A 24,090-nucleotide genomic window follows, 5' to 3' on the forward strand; every position below is an offset into this window, starting at 1 on the left:
CATCCAATACAAGAAACAGTGGAGCTGGGGATTTAGCTCAGCAATGTAAGTGCCTGTCTGGCAAGCGTGAGGTTGTGAGTTTGATCTGTGTTACAAAAACAAAAAAACAAACAGTGAAGCACATTAGAATAGCCAGAGCTGATTTAGTGTCATCTTACTCTGAAGTCCTACTATGCTTTTATTTTTCTGTTTCCTTTGGTTCTATCCTGTTATATCTTATTGGATATTATTATGTCTGATAATATAAACAAATTTTCTATGGAAAATGAGATAATATAGTAGCCACTGTTCATTCTCTGCGCTTTGGTTCTGAAAGCCCTGTAATGCTTTCATTCTCTTAAATGATTTCATACTATTTTGTTATGCTTGATACTATTGTATATGAAGCTATGCTCAACTATTTCAAAGAAAGAGACATTATGGTAGTTACTGTTAATTACGGGTTGTCTTGTGGTAAAATGCTGTGTTACTCACATTGTTCTGATCTGATCTACTTTGTTATGTCCTCTTTTGTCTTAATCCCTTTAAAATAAAAAAAATTAGAAAATAAAAAATCAGCGGAGCCGTGGTGCCCAGCTGTACTTCCAGCACTCAGAAGGTTGGGGCAGGAGGATCACAAGTTTGAGGCCAGCCTGGCGTACATAGCGATTTCAAGGCCAGCCTGAAGCACATAGTGAGACCTTGTCTCCCCCTTCCCAAAAAGAGAGAGAAAGAGTATAAGCTACTCAGGTGTATGAGGAAGAGCTGTATGCGTGGAAAGCACAAGAGCCTGCGTGAGGGGTGTGTGCAGTCACTGCTGTGCTCTCCGCTGCCGACTTCCCGCACCTGTCTACCGGAGCTCGCTGTGAGGCTGCGCGCCGTGTTTGCTGGCAGCAGTCGCCCGCAGTCGTGTTCACAAGTCTCCTGATTATGTTGGTTCTCTTGTGTCTGCTATAATCTTACGTTGTTTTGTCCCATGTAGCCCTGGGAGCAATAGGACACATATATAGATGTGCACATAGATAACTATACATATGTATAATAGATGTGTACATAGATATATACGTACATAGGTATAGACACTCGCATAGTTTAGGTGTGTACTAGGCCGCACCATCATGGTTTGTGGAGTGTAATCTAGGATGGTCACAACAGCAAAATCAACTAACAAACTTTCTAGAATGTCTCCCCACCATTAAGCAGCATATGGTTATAGGTAAAGTAGGAATAATAATGGTATTTATAGAATAGCAGTGAATGTTTATGAATTAATACATTGAAAGCACTTACAACTAAACCAAAGACAGAACTAATAAAAATTACTAATATCAGTAATTCCGAGTTTAAAGTTTATAATGGTTAAATAGCTTCATTGTCCTTATGTGTTACAAACTTGAGTTTGTATACAACATGCTTACATCATCTACATTTCCTTTATATGTTAAGGTTCTGGGCAGGATTTCAATGGAAAAGAAGAATTCAGACACTCAGTGGAGTCACGTCATTCCGAGATGCTCACTAGCCATTCCCAGGACCTTCCACCAACTGACCTGGTCAACCAACTGTTTGACCCCTAACTTGAACCCAAGGAGACCTGAAATGTGGTCCCGGGTCTGAATCACCCCGCTGCTGTGACCATGGGCATGGCCCTTCACCACTTCATCTCTCTCTGTTCCTCTGCAAATTGACAGGTTTAAACTGTACGATTTCTAAGACTTGCTTTCTATTTTACTTTATAATTTGGTACTAGGGATTAAACCCAGGGCCTCCATAATGGGCTACAACTCTAGCCTTTAAAAAAAGTTTTTTTCGTTTTGAAACAGGATCTCACTAAGTTGCCCAGGCTGGCTCAGATTTAAGATTCTCCTGCCTCAGCCTTCAAAGCGCAAGATTACAGGCATGTGCTACCCTGCCTGATTGCTTATTTAGATTTCTTTTTTTCTTTTCTTTTCTTTTCTTTTCTCTTAGAGCAGAAAGGAGTTTCTTCTAAGAGAAACAAGTAACTTCTCAGTGTCAGTCATATCAGTTATGAAAGTTACTACAGAATCCGACCCAGTATTCTGAGCCACATGGATTTTTTTCTTAGAGCTGCGTGTCTCAAACTTGAGCCTGAATCAGGTACACTAAGACGGGACTTGGTAAACACGGGTTGCTGGGCCCACCTCCGCAGTCTCTGATTCAGTGAAGGGTGGTCCAGCAGTCTGCATTTCTAACAAGTTCTAACTTGTTAGAAGCTCTGCTGTTTCAGGGTCTTTGCACCATGAGGCACAGCATGCTGTGGCCTGTCCAGACTGAGAAACACTCCTGTTGGTACACTTGAACTCCCCTACAACCATCTCTGACACTCAAAAGGCAAAATGAGAAGCAGGCATTATTTCCTCTGCCTTTACGGAGTCCGATAGCCAGGTGACTGTAATTATATAATGGAAAACATAAAGGCAGAAAAACTTGCTTTCCAAAATTTTCATATTTCCCAACTTTTTATTCTTTCTAAACTTCTTCCCTAAGTTGGAAATGTAGGCAGTGGCCCTTGGCTATCCAGGTCCCTCAGCAGTCCAACCAACGCTTGACTTTATCGACAGGACACCCATGATGACACTAATTGAAGAATAATTATCATTTTCTTTCTTTCAGACTGTCGTAGTGAAATTGCATAAGTGAAATAAGCTGATTTTTTTCAAAATTAGTGACTCTTCCTAGGGAAATATGTAGGACACAATTCACTGCAAACTGCTTTAAAGATGACTTATGCTGATCAGGAAACGAGTTTAATCACATAAAATAGACACTGAGAAATCTTTTTTAAATTGAGTCCCCAAATTAAAAATATATAGTTAAACTGGGATGTGTTTTCTAATAAAGTATCAGATCATCCATGAAAATTCAATTTTGAAGTCTTTTTCTTCCTTTGAAGGGCGTTCCCCCCCCCATGTAAAATTGTATTAACAGAGTTTATGAAGAAGTCCAGGATACAGCTGAGTATAAAGTTGTCTTTGTTCTTGAGGATGCAATTATCAAGCAGTCAAGGTCTGGTTTCCAGGAGAGGAAGGTGGTAACGGGTACCGGTTCAAGCCAGGACTTCTGCAGAAGTTTCAACAATGGTCTGACCCTTGTGTTGTGAATGGTATTTTAAAAGCTATGTGTTGACTATTTCTAGTCACCTGAAATGTTAGTTACAGACTAATTTCATAAATCATAGCTGTTTCTTAATGTTCTACTTAAAAGTAGAGCTCAGGATGCTAAACATATGCGTATTGTTTGTAAATTCCTCTCTAGCAGCATGTATGTGAGCCAAACTCTGACTGAGTCCAACCGGAGAAAACGTAAGTGTAAATTTATTTGCCTTGTAGTATTTGGCACAGTCTAGTGAGTTCTGATAGTTTTAATAGTGTCTGCTATAGAATCTTGGCAGACACAATCCAGCATCCTCAGAATACAGCAGCAGCACCCCGACAGTCTGCATCGGAAGCCCCTAAGAGGTCCTGGCTACAGGACAGCTCCCCAAACCCAACTGCAAGCCTGCTGAGTCAGAGCTGAGACACCAGGCGGGCGGCAACTGCAGCAGTGCTGGTCCTGCCCTCCCCACGCCTTCCCTGAGGTTTCACTTTTCGACAGGAAAGAGAACAGCAATGTAAAACTGCCCTGCACTTGGGCTGGTTTCCTCTGCTGATCTGATTCAATCATATCTGTCTGTACTGGGGAAGAGTTCACTGAATGGAGCCCTTGTGTTTCAGGAGAAGAAATGCAATCCCTCACTGCTCACCATCACTATGGCCGTGGTAGCTCTGAGAACAAACCAGCTTGGATTTCACCCTTGAGGATTCACATTGCACAGGTGCAAAGAGCTGCCTGAAAGTCAAGACGCGGCAGGGCAAGTGTACACCGGGCTCCTTGTGTGGTCAGGTTGTTCTTGGCATTTGTCAGCACAGCAGCTGAGCCTGCAGATCTGATGGCCACAGTAGAAGCCAGATTAACTGCAAGATGCTACTGCAGAGCCCAGCAAGGGCTATGGGCCCTCACTCAGCCCAGTTCATGATCAGGTACGCCCGAGACTGTAGAGAGGGGCATCTTATCTCCTACAGACAAAGGAAAGGGGTCCAGGGCTTCTTGGTCAGGAAGTGTGTGGGAAAGTGCCTTAGGAAGACTAACAGAAGACGAAGGGGCTTCTCCTACTAACCAGACAGGGCAAAGCAGAGAAATTTTTCTATCCCTGTTGTTTTTTCATTGCTCATGGCTCAAAATGATCCCTCTGCCAAGCTGGCACATTTTGGGGTGGCATATGCTGGTCCTCTTGGTATCATCGGCCAGTCTATCCGGGGAGAAGCTCGTCAGGGCTGGCGCAAAGGGGTAGTTTCCTGCAGTTTCCGGAAATTCCATCCACAACCCTTGTGCAGAATTGCAGTGCACTGATTTCCAGAAAACTAAAGGAGTGGAGTTAACATGACCACCAGGCAGAACAACTCTTTGGAAAGAGAGCTTCTTAGACCCAAAGCTCATAGTTCAAATGGCTGAAAATGAAATCACAGTTCATAATGGTTTCCTGATACACATGGATAAACCATACCTTCAGATGAACCCACTGCTGTGAAGTCTAAAATCTAGGCCAGGACCTTAGTGCGAGGAAACTCCGATGTCCACTAGAGGGCACTGTAGTCCCTCTGTCCGGGAATAGGTTTAGCTGAGAAGAAGGGAATGTTTTTAAATTTGTGATGAGAAGGGCTTAGAGTGAAAACGAAAATCAGTGTTTACTCTAGCAGGATTCTCCATACGACATGAAAACTACCAAGAAGTTTTGGAGGTTTTTTAAGTCTAAATGACATGTTTTTTTTTAAAGCAGGTTGAGAACGAAGCAGACTTGCCCTCATTTAGTTGCTATGTTGCTCCGTTGCTATGTGGTATAGTAGAGGCTACAAACAAATCAAAGAGATCGTATTTCCTCTGCCTCAGCCTTTGCAAAGCTTCCTCCCATGTCCAGTTGTGCCTGGAGCTACAAAGTTCGTGGGAGAGTTAAATTGGGAAAGGTAATAACAGTGATCATTGCCTTTTTTTTTTTTTTTTTTAACTGTGAGTACAGGGCTGGTTGCTTCACACGGATTATCTGTCCAATCCTCACAGCAGCTCTGTGAGTTAGGTGCTATTATTACCATCTTCGTGTACCAGATGAGGAAACGGAGGCTCCAGAGGACTGTTTGTCCATGGGACACAGCCCTGGTGGTGGACCTGAGATTCAGCCTGGACAGGCAGAAGCCAGCCTGAGCTATTTCTAGGCAATTAGTGACACAGTCAACAGTAGAACACACCTCTCTCTGCTACAAACTAAAACTCACTTTGTTGCTGTCAAAGATATATTTAAGCAGGAACGAGTAGAAGAAAACTTTAGAAGGCAAGGAGAAAGAGATGTGATTGCACTTACAAAGAGACAAGTTCATGCCTAGAAACAAGACGGTTCTAGGCTGAGCTGGGCTGCCCCCGCTATGCCAATTACACACAGTGCAAGAGCAACCCAGAAGGATTTTCTCACTGCTGCCTCAAAAGTCACAAAACCCTGAGAACCACAGACTGTTCGCTGTCCCTGGAGACAGCTCCAGAGACCGCTTCTGCCTGCAGGGCATGGGGTAGAAGAGTTCACACAAATTCCCAGAGCCCTTGGTCAGGTTCACCCCAAGACTGTAAGAATAATTACGATCACTTCCACTTGAAAACTCAAAGGCTAGGGCCACACTAAGCATTTCACTTGCTCTGAGATGGGAGCTCTGTCCCCCTCTGGAGTCTCACAGGCTGGCCTCTTCAGGTAAGGCCTGTGGGGTCCATGAAGGGATAACACCATGTACACAAACTGGTTTTCTTAACCACTTCCCCCATCTTTGAGTGGACAGCTGATTCTGTGTTTAAAATGCATCTATGCCTGAGTAATTGGGGCAGATTGCTCATCTCTCTCTTCTAAAGCTCCACAGAAGTGGCAATTAAAGCATAATGAACATATAAACTCCAAGAAGAGACGAACATGGCTGAGTGGTACAAGTTTGGAAGATGGAAGGAAGTGAGAACTGAGCTGGTAGAGCTGGGGAACATTTGCTCCCTGAATTCCCTGCAGGCAGGGACTCCACAGGGGACAGCCTCGCAAAGCTCTGGGCTCTGAGACTCGGAGGTTGACCAGCTGGGGATGAGACAGGCAGCCCAAAGCAGGGACCACAGGATTGGTGGCGGTGGCTGTACCCGTGTTCTCCTCCACTTTTGAAAGTGAGTGGCATCCCAGTCCAGGGGCTTCCCCCGGGGCACTCTTCACCCACCCAGCAAGGCCCTTCCCATCTCCTCGCCACAGAAATCTGAGATGGCCCTTTGAATAACTAACCGACTCCAAAGAAAAGATCTCTAAACCCTAACATTTTGGGATCCTGCCCCAATTGCAAAGCTAGTTTGCTACCTGATATGGTTTAGATCTGAAATGTCTCCTGGAGACCCACAGGCTGACAAGGCTTTGTCCCCAGCCTGTGATGCTCTTGAGAATCAGGACCTAGCGGAAGAGGTCAGGTCCCTGGGGACTTGCTCCTTAAGGGTTACTACAACTGTCCCCCTTCTAGTCCCCCTTTTTGTCACCCAGATGCCAGGAGGTAAATACTCCTCCTCTGCCACACGCTCGCACTGTGATATCCTGTGCTGCCATAGGCCTAACATGAAGAGCCTGGTGACCCTGGACCAAGACCTTGGAAACCGTGGCCAGAATAAACCCCCCCTCACTGCTCAGTGACGTTCTAATAGGAAGTTAAGATACAGGCTGGGTACACCTTATTCCGAATGCCTTATTCCAAATGCCTTGAATCAGAACTATTTCAGAGTCTTTTAGATTTTGAAATATTTGCATAGACTTTACTGGTAGAACACCCCTAATCTCAAAATATGAAGTCTGTGTCTTCTTATTTTTTTTTTTTTTTTTTTTTTTTTTTTCTGTATCAGGGATTGAACTCACGACCTTGTGCTTGCCAGGCAGGCGCTTATACTGCTGAGCTAAATCCCCAGCAAAATATGAAATCTGAAACTCTCCAAAGTTAGAAATTTTTTGTGGTATCATTCCAGTGCTCAGAAAGTTTCAGGCTTGGAAGCATTTGAGATTTAAGATGTTCAGATTACGTCCTTCAACTTTTAATAATAATTGATGAAATACAATAATGAAGGCTAGTTCTGAAGTCCAAATGCCAACTAATGGGAGTTCCATAGGGAGGGAAAAGGGAAAAATAAAAATGAAAGGAAACTGTAACAAAAAGAATGCCATTCTCAGACCTGAAGAATGTGAGTGCCCAGGTTGAGAAGCCTCATTAAGTAGGCCTCTAAGCAGATACACCTAACGACCCTGTCCAAGGCCGGTGTGGTGGCGCACGCCTGTACCCAGAGCACCAGGGCACCTGAGACAGGAGCCTCGTTGTAAGTTCGAGGCCAGCCTAAATTACATAGTAAGACCCTGTCTCTAACAAAAACAAACAAACACCAAAAAAAGACCTACACCAAAAGATGTTGCAAACTTCAGAATACCCAAAATAACAAAAAATTTTAAACTTCCAGAGGGAAAAAGAGAAACAAAAGATTAGGTTTCATATTACACTGTACTTCTCAATAACCATGCTGAGGGGCTGGGGATTGAGCTCAGTGGCATAAGCACCTGACTTGCAAGCAGGCAGTCGTGAGTTCGATCCCTGTACCAATAAAAAAAAAATAATAATAATAATAACCATGCTGAAAGTTAGAAAAGGATACCTTCTAACTAACCGTAAAAATGATTTTCAGCCTAGAATATTTTTAACCAGGTGATCAACATCACATGAAGGTGGAAAACCCTCACGTAAAATTTAGCTGCTTAGTTACTGCAGGATGCGTTCCAACAAAAAGAGGTCGTAAATGATAAAGTTGATGTGGGACTTGGACCCACGTGGTCCAACACAGGAGAGCGATGGCACAGACTTGAAGAGGGACAGCAGACAGAGCGTACAGTGCAGAGCAAAATGGTGGCAGGCACCAGGAAGGAGCCACCCAAGGATCCTGTCAGAGACAGTGATTGATTGAGGACGGAGAAAGCTGTGTGTGCAACACTGAAGCGCTGGAGCGGGAGGAGCCTTTGAATAAAGATGACTAAGCAAATGTAAAGCAAAAGAACAAAGATTAAGTCCAGGACATGAGAGTGACTCATGCAAAGGAAGCCAGTGGAGAAGTGAGCCCAGCGCACTCAGGGCCCCACGAGGAGAGGAAAGAAGGAGCTAGGAAGGGAAAAGGGGAGGCAGTGAGGTCAGAGAACAAAGGAGGCCCAGACATGGAGGTTCTGAACCACAGGGAGACCGGGCTTTTTCTGAGTGAAACAGGAGCCCTACTGGGTCTAAGCAGAGGCGCTATGTGATCTAATTCACCTGTTATCAGACCCTTCTCCCCAGTGGGCCGAGGATAAAGTGCGGGAGGGAATGGGGGAGATAAGACACTATGGCAGTTTGGAGGTCGCATTGGTGGCCCAGGGTGCTAGCACCGCAGGTGGTAAAAAGCAATCAGCTTCCAGAGAGCCTTCGAAAGCAGAGCCGAAATATTTCTAGACATCTGATGTGAGGTGTGAAAGAAAGAGAAGAATCAAAAGTGGTCTGAGCGAAGAGGGCGGAGTTGAGTGGCGTGAGGTATGGAGAGCACAGCTAGGCGGATGTTGCTGAGCCAGTCTGCACAGAGTGGCATCACACAGCAAGAACCAGTCACGGCTGTCAGCTCTTGGGGTCCCAGCAGCTGACTGGGCTCAGCTAGGCAGTTCGGGCTTGGTGGCTGGGAGCAGAGTCACCTCAAAGCCCTCCTCACCCACGTCTGGTGCCCCTGCCAGAAGATTCAGAGTTGGGGGTACAGCAGCTCAGGCTTTCCGGGCTTCTCTCTGTCTCTCAAGTAATATTTTCAGCCTGGCAACTTCAGAATAGCCCCAGCTTTCCCTCGTGGAGGCACAGGAATCCATAAAGGGAGGAAAGCTGAGTCCACTTTTATGACTCATTCAGTGGTGTCCCCATGTTGAAAGGGAGAGGGAACCAGATCCCTCCCTCCCGATGGGAGGAGAGGCAAGGAATCTGTGACTGTGTTTTAAAACCCTCCAACAGCAGGTTTGGGGGGAAAGATAAGCGTCCAGATGGGGGACATTATGAGCTGAGCACTGTTTGCATAGTCCTGACAAAGTAAACACTCGCTATCTATGTAACCAGGACTGTGATAGGACCACACTGTGGGGGACTGAGCAGAAGGAAGTGGTGGGGTCACCGCATGGAAAGCCATGTTTTCATCCCCTGTGGCAGGAAGCCAATGGGCGTGTGCAAAGGAAAAATCAAGACGGAACAAAACATTGTCAGTTAGAAATACAAGATAAACTTGTCAAAACAAGAAAAGAGTAAACCCAAAATGGGTTTAATAATATGTCTTTCTATCTTTTAAATAGCTGCTCATGCCTAAGCATGGTGGTGCGTACCTATAATCCTAGCACTTGGGAGGCTGAAGCAGGAGGATCCACAATTTCAAGGCCAGCATGGGCTACACAGTGTAAGACCTGCCTGAACTACATAGCTTTACCTTGTCTCAACAAACAAAAAACACCAAAAAGTGAAGAAGAAGGAGAAGAAGAAGAAGAAGAAGAAGAAGAAGAAGAAGAAGAAGAAGAAGAAGGAAAAGAAAAGAAAAACAAGATAAATACAAAGGAAAACACTACCCCAAAAAAGATAAGGGTGGTTCCTTGTAGGAGCAAGATGGAAGGAATATGAAGAAAAGGGAAGGGAACTATTGGGTTTTGTTCATTTGTTTTTTGTCTTTATTTTAAAGAGGATAAAACCAAGAAAAATAAAATAAAGCCAATAAAATAAACCAGTATAAGTGATACAGGACTTCAAAACCTTACAAAATCAACAATAATTACCATAATGCCTTTTGTTGTCTTCAAAATAGCTGCAGATACCTTCGGACATAGTAAAAATCAAACAGCACCGAATAGAGTAGAAACAATGAATGCAATAAAGGACTTCAAAACAAGACAACAGTGGCTCCAAAATGGCTACTGTAATATCTTGCTGTCTTTGAAATAGCTGCTCATGCCATCAGATTTGACATAGTCAGCAAAAGAGAATAAAACTCAACCCAACAAAACAATGAAAATGACAGGACACCATGCCTCTTTCGATCAACTCCCAAGGACCTATGCAGCTTTTCTGGTCCCCGTGCACCTTGCTAAGCCTCTCCCAGGTCCTTGGAAGCTGGCAGGCTACCCACTGCAAAGGAAGTGAGGTTTGGGGAGTTCACATAGTCATTAAAATGCAGAGGAGAGATGAGAAGCCAGGCCTCCTGGCTACAGTTTTATGGTCCCTCCATGATAAAAGTGGTGGTTGCTGTCATTGAAGATGATACAGTTGGCGTGAGATGGAGGCCGAGGCCGGGAGGGTTGGGTTCCTGGAAGAAAAGTGTATCCTTCTAAATTAAGGGCATTATTTTTCCTGAATAAAAACACACCTGTCATGAAATCCGCTGCACCAAAAAGATACTTGATACAGCAACTGTGATGGCCCCTAGCTGAAAATACTCTCTTTCCCTTAGTCACCCTCCACCAGTCGCGTAAGCCTGCTGGATAAAGTAACAGTAAGAAGCAGGCAGATGCCCCTCTGCTAGCCGGAAAGCTGCAGCCAGGGGCAGGGGCACGGGAACAAGGTCTGGACAGAACCTCAGTGTCTCCTGCTTTAAGAGTGACGCCAGTCTAGAACCTGAGAACCAGACCCTAAAGGGCAGGCCTGGGAGAGCAGGAGGAGACGCCACAGGGCGGGAGCAGGACAAGCCTCCCGCAGCCTGCAGAGCCTCTAACCTTTGAGCTCATGGTTTTCTGTGCACAAAACCCTGCTCTGGTTACATCAAAGCCCATTTAAAGTGATTTCAGCGACTGGCAAATGCAGTCCCCAAATTTGCCGATGTACAATGAAACCATTGTCGTGATGGTGGGACAATTTCCACAGTAGACATAACAGCCCTGTGGCAGCCAGGTCCTCAGGATCCTCCACACGCATCCTCTGAGCAAGTACTATCGGAGACCTGATGGTAGCGAGAAGGGACCTGAGCAAGGTCCTTCGCTGCACCCAGAACAACAAAGTGGACTCCACAAACCACCACATCCGTCTCCTGCTCTGCAACTCAGCTAATCCCATCCACTTTGCTGGGCCACTCTGGGGCCACCTGTTTACTCTGCTGGGGTCGCATTTGTTCATCAGAAAGGAATGCTCATCAGGAGAACATTCCTTGGCTCCCAAAACCAGTGCAGGGGGAGCTGTGTTCCGCCCCCTCGAGTGGGCCTTGCTTTCTGATGACCCGCAGCGGCTTCCTGTGCGGCCTCTGGCCTGCCTTCTCCCAGGCCTCGGCACTCTAACCTGAATGTGGTTTCCTTTCTTCCTTTGATTCCAGTTTCATCATAATGACTGGAGGGAGGAGACTGGTGCTCTCCCTGTGATGCTAATTCGTATTTGTGGTCCCTGAAGTGAGGCTGCCCTTTGGGGCTGGAGTCTAAACCTTTTAATGGCTCAGAGTTCTGGCTGAGCCTGACGGACAGCTTGCTGCCCTCATCCACGTATGCACATCTGCTAAATACAGAAATGCCACCTGGAGCACGACCGCCAGCCCCAGCAGCGTCCTCCCACTGACTGGTTCTGAAAATTCTTTGGGGCTGGTGGTGAAGCAGTCTTTTGGTTTTATGAGACAGGGTTTCACTATGTAGCCTAAGTTGGCCTCAAACTCAGTCCTCTGCGTCAGCCCCAACAGTGCTGAGACTGCAGGAGTATGCAACCTCACCCCAGTGAAAGTGAAGTGATACTGAATAAAAAGATCAAACTGGAAACAAACTCGGCAGCACCTTCGAGATCCTCCTGTCTCAGCCTTCCGGAGCGCTGGGGTCACAGGTGTGCATAGCTGGAAGTAGGCACTGAACAGTAGGCACCTCGGAATGTAGGACTGGGTAGCTATTTCTTCGTGCCTTTAGTGGGCTTCTTGTAATCCAATGACAACAGCACCAGCCCTCCGTTCAGAACAGGACCTGGAGCACCTGCCAGACCAGGCAGCGGGCCAGTGAGTACAGTGCCCTGGAAACAGAGGGTGCAGGGGTACCCCCGAAGACGCCCTGAGGAGAGGACGGTTAGTGTGAATTCGGAATAGCAGGTAGGAGGGTGCAAGTGAAAGGAAGAGAGGAAACAGGTGAGAGCTGGGGCTGGAGAAACCTGTCCAGTTAGGTGGCCATCGTGCACCACGAAATCGCTTTCCCTAGGACAATGGAAATGGGTTCGGTGGAGTCAGTGCCAGGACCAGGCTTGCATTTTAAGACCATCTTTCATTTTAGTTCCAGAGCCACGTTGGAGGGCCAGGACTGCAAACCTACAGGCCGGAGCTAAGGGTGAGTGATTCTAACCCAGGCTGGGTAAGGAACGGCCAGTGTGGACGGAGCGGGCCACAGAAACCTTCTGGTATGTAAAGGGCTCGCGGAAATCAAGAGAAGACAGAAAAATGGACAAAAGACAAAAGGCTTCATAGAAAGACATAGGAGTGGACCATGAACGTGAGTGTGTGCCCCCCCACACACACTCACAAGAGAAGCACACACTGAAATTACTCTGAGACCATTGTCACCTAGCAGGCAGCAAACACTCAAAAGTCTGACAACTTCACCATAGGATAAAGCAGACTTTCTTGCTGGATCGAAAAACAGTATACCTCCTACGAGAGAAACCGGACAATATCTAACAAAATTATATATACCCTTTAACCTGGCAGTGTCATTTCTGGGAGGTGACCCTGAAGAAACACACCACAAATGCAAAATCACACGTGTGCAAAGCTGTTAACCAGCACTACTTGCCATAGTGAAATCGTGGAAATCACCTAGCTGCCCTTGGGAAAAGACTGGCTGAATAAACTCTGAGCTATCCTCGCAGCGGAGCACTGTGAATGCATTGCGCAGAGATGAGAAAGATCTCTGCGAAACGGTTTCACATGTTAATAAAAATAAAAGGTACCAGGTTGGAGACGTGTTGGGAGCCACCACATTGCCGAGCCGCCGCATATAGCGATCATGCGGCCTGTGGTAAAGAGTAAAGCCTGAGTTAGATTACCCCTCCCATCGAGCACGTTAGTTTCCTGCTTACCGCGTAAACAACCCGCTCAATAATATGTTAAGCCAATCAGCTTGCCTTGCTTACTTTAACATGATTGGACACTGTATCCGTATATATACTGGTGCCACCCCTGGGGGGAAGTAGAAGCCCGGAAGGAGCCGCGGAGAGCGGACCGGTAGAGGCTTCGGAGCGAAGCACGGAAGGAGCCGCGGGGAGCGGACCAGAGGAGGCTTCGGCTGGGAGCGATCCCAGGGCAGGCTGTACGGAGAGAAAATAAAAGAAAAGGTTGTCCACTGCCAGACTTTGTCGTGTGTCCTTCCTGCCGGCCGGGAACGACATCGACATTTGGTGGCCCGCACGGGGAACAACTGATCACCCCCGAGACGTGGTAGTGGACAACGTTCCTTGATACAGCACTGCGAGACAGGTGAGTAGGGGATAAACCTGGGCCCTGGGTGGCGCGCACCTACAGGGTTTTTAGACTCCCCTCAGGCTCACGCGTAAGTGGCGGATTTTTGGGCCTCACGCGGTGAGTAACATATTAAATATGGGTAACGTACCGAGTAACGACACCCAGCCCTTGGTACAGGTCCTCCGGAAGCTCTTAAAAGTCCAGAGACCTCAAGGTGGGACGCAAAACGCTGGAGAGCTTTTTTGAGGAGATTGATAGTTTCGCTCCCTGGTTCTTGCCCACAGGGCACTTAAACCTGCCCTCGTGGGAGAAGTTGGGCAGGGATCTTTCTCTAGCGGAAAGGGAGGGCGGGGCTTCGGTCTTCGCTCGGCCACTGTGGGAAATGATATATGCATGCTTGAAGAGCGAGGGTGGTTGCAGGGAAGGTTCTCAAGAGCTCATTAAAGTGCGTAGGGCATTCGAACAGGCCCAGTCAGGGAGCTCCCGGGAGGGGTCCGTCAAAGGAGACAAAGATATAAAGGAGAAAGACGGGGCTCAGGCCTCGGAGTCGTCTGACTCCGAGAACGAGGAAGGCTTAGACAACGATGAGACCAAGGAGCCTAGATGCCAAGAGGATAGGCCGCTCGATAAGGAGTCGCAGGGTTCTTTCCCAGCGTTGCGCCGCGAATTGCGCTCCGCTCAACTTGGTCTGCAGAGGAGTAGAGAGCTCCTGAGCGCCCCCTGGCGCGAGAGGGAGGCGAAGCCTTCCGCCCCACCTTGGGGGCTGTTCCCGGAAGCGATCCCTCGCCACGAGGCGGCCGCGTGGGAGCTCCCTCCCCTTTCGCCAGAACAGGAAGTGATGCACGGGCCCCCATTTTCCGCCCAATCACGGCCGCCGTCTTATGCTCCGCCGCCGGCGGGTCGGTATTTTTACAGGCGGCTTTGGCAGGGGGGACGTTTGTCTCATGAGGTACATCCACCACCTGGGATAGATAGTGGCTCCTACGGGATATTTCCTGTACAAGTAGCTATGGGCCAGGGACGTAATGCATGGGAGCCTTTTGAGATAAAGCAGATTAGAGAACTTAAAAATGCAGTTACAACCTTTGGGCCGACTGCGCCTTACACCATTGCCATGCTGGAGAACCTGTCTTCTGGGCCCCTCACCCCCGCGGACTGGATTCAGCTGGCAAAGGCGTGTCTGCCCTCGGGTAGTTACCTGGATTGGCGAGCCTGGTACGCCGAGTTCGCTGCCGAACAGGCGGAAAGAAACGCTAACCGAGGGAACCGGGGGTGGAATAGAGACATGCTTATGGGGGAAGGCCAACACGCTGATAATCAGACTCAGTTCCCTGGTGCAGTTTATGTGACTCCTGTGCCACATACAAACCTGCCATACCGATGGGAGTAAACCCTCGAGGTTTGATCCCTGGTGATGTTTGGCAGATGGACATCACACATATACAGGAATTTGGGACTCTTAAATATGTTCATGTTTCCACAGACAAAAACTGATAATGGACCAGCCTATATAGGCAAAAACATGGTATCCCATACAATCCCCAAGGTCAAGGAATCATTGAGAGGGCTCATAGAAGCCTCAAAGAAATTTTACAAAAACAAAAAGGGGGAGTAGGCCAAGGCCTGGCCCCAAAGGCACGATTATCCATGGCACTATTCACACACAATTTTTTAAATTTAAATAATGATAATTGCTCCCCAGCTATGGAGCACTGCAACCCTTCCCCCAACCATAAAGGGTGGGTTAAATGGAAAGATGTCCTAACAGGACAATGGATGGGCCCGGATCCGGTGGTTAGCTGGAACCGAGGCGCGGTTTGTGTTTTCCCACAGGAACCGGGACGAGAACCACTGTGGGTACCGGAGAGACTGACACGGGCAACAAAGCCCTCGACTGAAGATCAGACCTGCCCTACCGGAGATCCATCACAGACCAACCAACAAGATGAATAGAAATAGCGGTAGCCCAAAATGGACAAAAAGATCCTCAGGCATATGCATGGCTCGCTCGCCTAGCCTACGACCGAGTCTAGGGACGGTGAGCTTCCCACACTCCTCCTCTAAAAAATTATGATATAGCAGGGTAGATGAGTCAATGACGGGTAAGAGCATGCCTCCCCAGCATGACTCAACCTAAGACAGGCCCTACCCCATACCGCACGAAAGCCGCTGAATTACTAGGTTCCGCCCAAACCAAATGTCGCCCTGGGGGGATCATGCGGAGCGACATGAGTGTATGCCTGTGTGCATCCAGGTTCCGTCCGGTTCCTTCCTGGCCCTGGAAAAAGGACGAGGGCCTCGGGGCCTCGGCAGACTCGGGGACGGCCGACCCGGGCCGACGCCGAGAGCCCTTGGTGGGCCTCCTATCAGGGCACAGGCCTCTACACTCAATTCAGGACGGGCTGCGATGCGTAGACTTATTTAAAATAAAAAAGGGGGAGATGTTGGGAGCCACCACATTGCCGAGCCGCCGCATATAGCGATCATGCGGCCTGTGGTAAAGAGTAAAGCCTGAGTTAGATTACCCCTCCCATCGAGCACGTTAGTTTCCTGCTTACCGCGTAAACAACCCGCTCAATAATATGTTAAGCCAATCAGCTTGCCTTGCTTACTTTAACATGATTGGACACTGTATCCGTATATATACTGGTGCCACCCCTGGGGGGAAGTAGAAGCCCGGAAGGAGCCGCGGAGAGCGGACCGGTAGAGGCTTCGGAGCGAAGCACGGAAGGAGCCGCGGGGAGCGGACCAGAGGAGGCTTCGGCTGGGAGCGATCCCAGGGCAGGCTGTACGGAGAGAAAATAAAAGAAAAGGTTGTCCACTGCCAGACTTTGTCGTGTGTCCTTCCTGCCGGCTGGGAGCGACATCGACAGAGACGTACATCAGGGACAGAGTCCCAGAAACACGAAGGAAAAGAAGATGGAAGTGCTGACTTTGGGATGTTTCCCAAAGCCCCAAGTGTCAAAAGCATGGTCCCCACCCCATGCCACTACTGGGAGGTGGCAGAACCTGTAAGAGGCGGTTCTGGCGGGAAGGCACGGCCTCCAAGGGGATAGGAAACCCCAGGCTCTCTATCTCCTTCACCTCCGTGCCGTGCGGTCAGTGACCTTTTGCTTCTCCACCATGATAAGCTGCCTCACCAAAGGCCCGAAAGCAATGTGCCCAAGCAGCAATGGACAACAATATCCAAAGCTGGACGCCGAAACAGACCTGTCCTGTTTTAAGTGCATCTGCCTCAGGTGCTTGCTATAGCAACAGCAGGGTAACAAACCAGCAGGCCAAAGACTGCAGCTCCTTCCTGGGATCTACACAGGGCTGACTCCCGGACTCTCCTCAGGAGCCAGAATCTGCAGACACTCAAATCTCTCGTGTTGGATGGTACAGTGTTTGCACAGAACCCTGCACATCCTTCTATCTACTTTCAATCATCTGGAAGTTACTTAAGCGAACTAATGCAATGCTACACAAACAGTTGTTACACTGCTTCGTTTAGGGAGTGACAAGGGAAATTCTGCCCATGTGCAGCTCAGGCATACTTTTTGTTTTTCCAAATATTTTCAACCTATGGTTGGTTGAATCCACAATGGGTACTATGGATGCCAACTCTATGCTGTGCTATCTTTTGAGTAAGAAAGAAAGGAAAATAAAAACATAGGTAGTATTGTAGTTACTGTTGTGGAAAGAAGAAAGGGAGGGATGAAGAAGGGAAGAAGAAAGGCAGGGAGGAAAAAACAAAAAAAGAATAGGAATCACATCCCTGATGGCAGGGCGGCTGGAAGACAGTCAGTTCGAGCTCTGTGTCCATCCATTACATCCCAGATGGTGGGGCCAGCTGGAAGACAGTGAGTTTGCACTACTGGCTTACTCTGCCACACCCCAGACAGCAGGGCCAGCTAGAAGAGTGTAAGACCAACGGGAACCCCAAGACCAACAGGAGCCCCAAGACCTAGGACAACAGCCCTGTGCGCAGACACAGACATACCCTTGGAGAGTGACGTGATCTGCGAAGCCAGTAATGTGGAAGTGTCTGAAACAGCATGGAGGAGCCAGCAGTTGGACTCCAGGGAGCTCCACTGACAGACGACCAGTCCCAGCCCCCATATCCAGAAGCCAAAATCGGCTCCATATCCAGCACATCTCTGGGATGCAACACGGACATTAGCATAGAGCTGTAAACACCAGGAGCAGGTAGGTTGCTGGGACAGCTATAAAGAACCAGCTACATCTGGAGGACATCCCTGAGGAACGAGCATCTTCTTTCCTCCTTGGGAGAGGCCGCAATGCTAGTGGTAGCTATATGTCATGGGAGGTTTGTGGGTATCAACATAGAAGAGAAAACAGAAGAAAAAAGAGAAGGTGGAGAATGGCAAGATGCAGAGTAAGGGCGTGGTCCAGACCCCAGCTCACCCAGGACAGGCCTGGAACGCAACGAGATGGGTGAAGTTGGAAGCCAAACACTGGAACTTTCTGAAATGATAGCAACAGAAGTGAAAAACAAGTGGAAAGGGCTACAGAGAAAATGGTCTCTTAGGTACAAAAAGAAATGATGCTTAAAATCAAAGATATTAGAGAAGACAGAACTAAAGGAATAGAAGAGCTTAGAAAAAGATGGAAACAAGAAATGCCCAACACAGGAGAGAGATGGCATCCATGAAACAGATCCAAACAGAGATCCAGGAGATTAAAACCTCCATTGAAAGTATATGCAACAGGGGCTGGGGATTTAGCACAGCGGCATAAGTGCCTGCCTTGCAAGCAGGCAGTCATGAGTTCGATCCCTGGTACCGATAAAAACCAAAAAAGACCAAAAAAAAAAAAAAAAAAAGAAAGAAAGAAAGAAAGTATATGCAACAGATTGAATGAAGGAAAGGACAGAATTTCAGACTTGAAGGCAGAAGGACCTGGATGGAGTGAACCCTGCCTACCTGTTCAACTTCATCACCTCTCCTTGTCACCTGCTAAGCTCCAGGCACCTAGGCTGGCTCTGTCCTTGTCTAAATTCTTCTGACTCAGCTTTGGCTCAGGACTCTCCATCACTCAGATGCCTTGGTCTTCACAGCTCCAAAAAGCCAGGATCTCGATAAGCTCCACAAGCAGAAGTTCAAAGCTCGGCAGATTATGAACCAGTTTGGCCCCTCAGCACTTCCCAACCTCTCCAGTCTTTCATCCATTAAACCAGAACCAGCCAGTACCCCTCCACGGGGCTCCATGGCCAACAGCACTATAGTGGTAAATACACCAGGGACTCCTGGGACAGGAGGTCATCTCAGCCCTGAGAACAATTGAGTATTAGCCAAGACGAAGTTACAGGACTTGGTAAGAGAAGTGAATCCTAATGAGCAGCTGGATGAAGATGTGGAGACACTGCTGCAGATCAGTGATGACTTCATGGAAAGCCAGCTTGCTTGGCATCCCAAGTTCAGCACCCTGGTGGCAAAAGATGTCCAGCTGCACCTACAGCACCTGGGGAATATGTGGATCTCAGGATTCAGCTCTAAAGGAATTTGGCCCTACAAAAGAGCTTGCACCACAGAAGCACAAAAGCAGTGTGCTTTCTGGCACTGATCTGGAAAACAACCAAGAAATAACCTACGGGAAGGTTAAGGTATGGACCTGCTCAAGGTATTTGGTAACACTGGAGCCATCTCATCCTTGGAGTTTGCTTGTTTGTTTGTCTGTTGTAAAGCTTTACAGAGAAGCATATTGTTTTTTTATTAGTGCAGCAATATCTACAATGACTGAGAGGATCTGCCAAAAGAATACAGCCTCCTACTCCAACTTCTGGTCCCTTCTCACCTGCCCTCTCAAAGAAGAGCAGATCTTCCAGGGGAAATTTTATTTGTGGTTTATTATACTATAAGTGATTGAATATGGGACAAAGCATTATGATCTTGGTGGCTGAGACAGTATTAGCAGGATTTGGAGAGGGTTTTGTGTCCTCCTCCCTTCCCCTTTTCTTGTACTTTGTGATATCAGCATTTATATGAATATGAATTTGATTTGCTTTCCCAGAATAAAGAAGTTACTGATTGAAAAAAAAGACAGAATTGTAGCTAGTGATCATGAAAAGAAAGATATCTTAAAAATAGAAAGAGATCATGAGAAATCAACCCCAAAAGACAAAGCAAAGAATAATATCAGATTGATTAGGGTCAGTGACAAAGCTGGAGACAGCACAGATGCCATAACAATCATAGATATATAGGCACCTAATACAGGAGCACCCAACTACATAGGATAATTATTGGTAGACATGGACAATCAAATAAGCAATAACACAGTTGTAACGGGAGGCCTCAATACCTCATTGTCAGAGACAGATCAGCTAGACAGAAAATCAACAACAACAAAAAATATATCAGAACTAAACCAAACCTGTGAACAAATGGTTTTAATAGGAAGAAGCCAACCCTGAGGCCCATACCAGTTTAAAAATTCTGAAACTATTGTGTATTGTAGTATGAAAAAAATTCAAAAATACAATAAAATTGTTGTGAATTAGGATTACTGGAGAAAAGGTGAAGTAAATGTGGGATGAAGTATTTGTGGTGCCGAATTGAAATGGAGACATCAGTGAAGTTCCCTCCCTATGAAGTTTCTGCTATCACTGAAGAACATGCTATCCAGCTGTAATGAGCACACCTAGTTCCTGGATCCTGACTGAGAAATGTGACTCCTCACTGTGAGAGCCTGGGATTGCCTGAGGAAACGGCAGATTCCCAGGCTAAGGCAGGGAAAGTCAAAGGTCTGGAGCACCGGTGCCAGAAATCAAGGAAGTGCTCAAAAAGCCCTGGGGCCCCAGAAGCACACAAGAGCTGCTTCTCTCACGGGCTAAACTGCACACTGTGAGCATCAAACAAAGAATGCACAATAAGGGTTCACAACACTTCAGCTTTTTAAAAAGTCCATTAGTATCCAGCGAGTCTCAAAAACCAAAGTGCAGGGAGGGGAAGAAAGACCTTTACAGAAGAATGCCAGCTATAAATATGAAAGAAATGACAGGATTTTTAAATCATCATTTTCATCCCTTGATATACAGATTTAAGTGAAAATCATCAATTGAGAACCCTAGAGGTACCGGATGAAAGCTTGTTGGGTGTGTTAGCTTTCTGTTCCTGTGACAAAATACCTGAATAAGTCAACTCTGAAAAAAGGGTTGATTTCGGCTCTCACTTTCAGGGTTTTCTGCCCACGGTCAGCTGGACCCAAGGCAGAAACGTCCTGGCAGAAGGTTGTGGTACAGGAATGATATGTGCCTCAAGGCACCAAGGAAGTGGAGAGAGGGAAGAACCAGAGATGAAGGAACTGGGACCCAGATGTTGTCCCCAAGCTCACACCCCTATGATCTACTCCCTTCAGCTGAGCCCCACCTCCCAAAAATGCAAACAAATTTCCATTTCATTAGTATATTAATTCCCTTACTGAAGTTAGAGCCCTCACGAGCCGATCAAATGCCCAAACTAATCAGCAGCCAAACCTTCAGCACAGTGAGCCTTTGGGGGTACACATATCCAAACCATAATCTAATGCGGGGCAAGATACCACTTGGTCTCAAGAGTACCACACACCACCTACACAATGTTAATTACTGTGGGAGAAGATGCCATGAGTGGTCTGGTGGATACTGCCTGACCACCGGGCTAACCGGCGGCAACCTCACTGCCTGGGCTCTTCCTGCCATGTTACATAAATGTCCATCACCAAGGTAGCATCTGTGTCCAGCGCGATTCACCAGAATTTAATCAGCATGAAACAGACGTGTTGATATTGAATGCATTGTTCATTACAACTTGTTCTGGTCAGCTGAAGTCCACCAACGACCAAGCAGTGTGAGAAACTAGTAATTGATCTTATGGACCTATCTAAATATCTTTTTCTAAGCCAACAAAAAAATATCACTTTTAGAACTGTAAAAAAAATATAGACTGTAGGGTTATCTGCAAAGCCACTGGCTGGGCTCCTAAAACAGTGCTGTGGAAAATAGGTAATAAAGGGGGACAGTTCTGGATTAAAAAGATTTAAGGGAGAAGTAAAAACAATCAAGATATATATATTCTCCAAGAAGAATAGAATTATTATGTATTATAAACACATACTAAACAAGTTTAAATAAAAGAAAAGAAACTAAAGAGCTATCACAGCCAAATGCCCTACATGCCCTTTAGGGCATGTAGGAACAACCCGGGGACGGTGGTAGACCACGCGTCAGAAGTCTGATGTGCTCTCACTCTCAGATGTGCTAACACACTGCCCATGCCAGAGGATGTGTCTATTCTCGGAAGATCTTTACTACAGTACGCAGGGGTGATTTGCATGATTGTCTGTGTCTTCCAAATGTCTCAGAAATAAAGAAAATAACAACTTGATTATGAGAGCACCAATCAGCAGAATGCTAACAAAGGGATACAGATGCCATGGCACGGCTGCAACATTTCTGTAAACTGAGAAATTTTTTTTGAATTGAAACCTTGGAAAAAATGAATGGCTCTGATGCTTCAGGACACTTACTAGAAAGGAAATCTAGAGCCCCACTAGCAAGGATCTCGTGCGTGCCCGCTTCCTAACACATGGAGGGAATCGGGTCAGCTGCTTTGGGAGTAGGGCTCTCAGTGCCCAAGTGACAGGGTAGGGGTGGGGAACTTCTAAGTGTCCAGCACGGGCAACCAGGGGGTGACAGTGCTGCCATTTACTAAAGTGCCAAACGTCAGAGGAGAAGATAGGGCTTTGGGGGTGGGGGGCAAGAACAAAATATATAATTTTGGACAGCCACAGACTCCCCCAAAGCCCACACAGGGCTTGAGTTACAAAACCCCACTGCAGAAGGAGCAGGGACAGACCCCAGGATGAAGCTTGGAAGATGGATGGAAAGAGAGGAAAGGAGCTATAATGATAGAAAATGGAAAGAGACAGCCCAGAGGTGGATAAGCCTGGGGTCTGGGTTAAACACCAGGCAGAGGGGCCAACTGTGCAACTGCTCCTCAGACATCGAACAAGGATAGGAGACTGGCTACCGTGGGCTATTAAAATGTGGTCCACAAAAAGCAAAACCATAGCCAAGCATGGTGGCGCACACCAGTAATCCCAGCCCTTGGGAGACTGGGGCAGGAGGATGCTTGTGAGTGCAAGGCCAGCCTGGGCTACGCAGTGAGTTCAAGGCCAGCCTGAACCACACTATGAGACCCTGTCTCTCATATATATATATATATATATATATATATATATATATATATATATAATTTTTTTTCTGCCATAACACCACACATCTCTGGTGACACCAACATCACCTGGCCTACTGGGTACTCCTCTACCTGCTTGCACCTTCTCCTACTTCTGCCTGGAGATTACAGTCTATAACCCTGTTGGGTTCAGTCTCTCCAAGTGCTTTTTCTTATTTGGAGCTTGTTAAGGAGGAGGCAGGACTTAGCAAAAAATAATTTTTCAGTTCTGGACTCCAGGACCTCCCACATGCTAGGCAAGCACTCTACCACTTGTGCACGAGCTCCATCGCCAGCACCTTAGGAATTCTTAACATGCTCTTTCAAAGGACAGTGATAAGAGATCAAAAGCTATAAAAGGAAATCCAAACCAAATTTTAAAAGGAGAGACAAGATAGCTCAAAAGTGACTGTACCAATCAGCTGCAATAGCACACACTTGTAATCAGTTACTTGGGAGGCTGAGGCAGGATTGCAAATTCTAGGCTAGTCTGGACAACTAGACACAGTATGTCTCAAAAAAATCTTTTAAAGGGCTGGCGGTGTGGCTCAGTGGCAGAGTACTCACCTAGTGTGCAAGAGGCCATGGGTTCAATTTCTAGCAGTGCTGGGCAAAAAAGGGCAGAAAGAAATAATCATATCAAGTACACTTGTCTTTTAGCCGAAGCTGATTCTGAAGATCAGAGTACGTAGGCAAGAGAGGTGGAAAGTAGGAATCCAGTTAATCACTCAATGAGTATCATCAATTCATCAGAATGAGCTGCTCGGGGCTGGGGATTTAGCTCAGCGGCATAAGCGCCTGCCTTGTAAGCAGGCAGTCGTGAGTTCGATCCCTGGTACCGATAAAAAGGAAAAGGACAAAAAAAAAATTGATAAAAAAGAATGAGCTGCTCGCCCAGCACTAGCTAGAGAAACTCAAAACCAGAGTTGTTCTGCTGGACTGATAAGATGATGTCCCACCCAGCTCACCATCCAGCAATAACACGGAGTAATAGACTGGCCATAATGGCGGAAGACAAAGTGTTCCCTCAGGCTGGTCTCCTCTGGTTACAGAGCCCTGACCACTGCCACGGGAAAGCTGAGAACTTTCATCATCTAACACATTTGCAAAATTCATTGGCTTTAACAAACTGTTCTCCAAACACCTGGCCTGTACATTCTCCTCTAACCAGCCTGTGCTATATCATATTCAAAGGGCACTATAGGCTCTCATTTGCCTAGAAAAATATCCATCAGCTGTCAGAGTAGCTTAAACCCATCTCAGCTCTGGTGAAACACTCACTTCAGGGAAATACAACGATCTGTTTAGTCAGATTTAGTTAAGTTTTAACAAAATCCAGGTGAAGGAGTGAATA

The 24,090-nt window shown here is 46.9% G+C and overlaps 1 pseudogene; it reads left to right on the top strand.

Moving 5' to 3' along the window:
* The first annotated feature begins 18,376 nt into the window (after nucleotides 1–18,376).
* LOC106027643 (transcription initiation factor TFIID subunit 12-like) lies at nucleotides 18,377–19,109 on the top strand (annotated as a pseudogene).
* The last annotated feature ends 4,981 nt before the right edge of the window (nucleotides 19,110–24,090 follow it).

This window comes from Cavia porcellus, unplaced genomic scaffold (genome assembly GCF_034190915.1).
Source record: "Cavia porcellus strain 051 isolate PalLab524CR breed Dunkin Hartley unplaced genomic scaffold, mCavPor4.1 scaffold_6, whole genome shotgun sequence".
Lineage (NCBI taxonomy): Eukaryota > Metazoa > Chordata > Mammalia > Rodentia > Caviidae > Cavia > Cavia porcellus.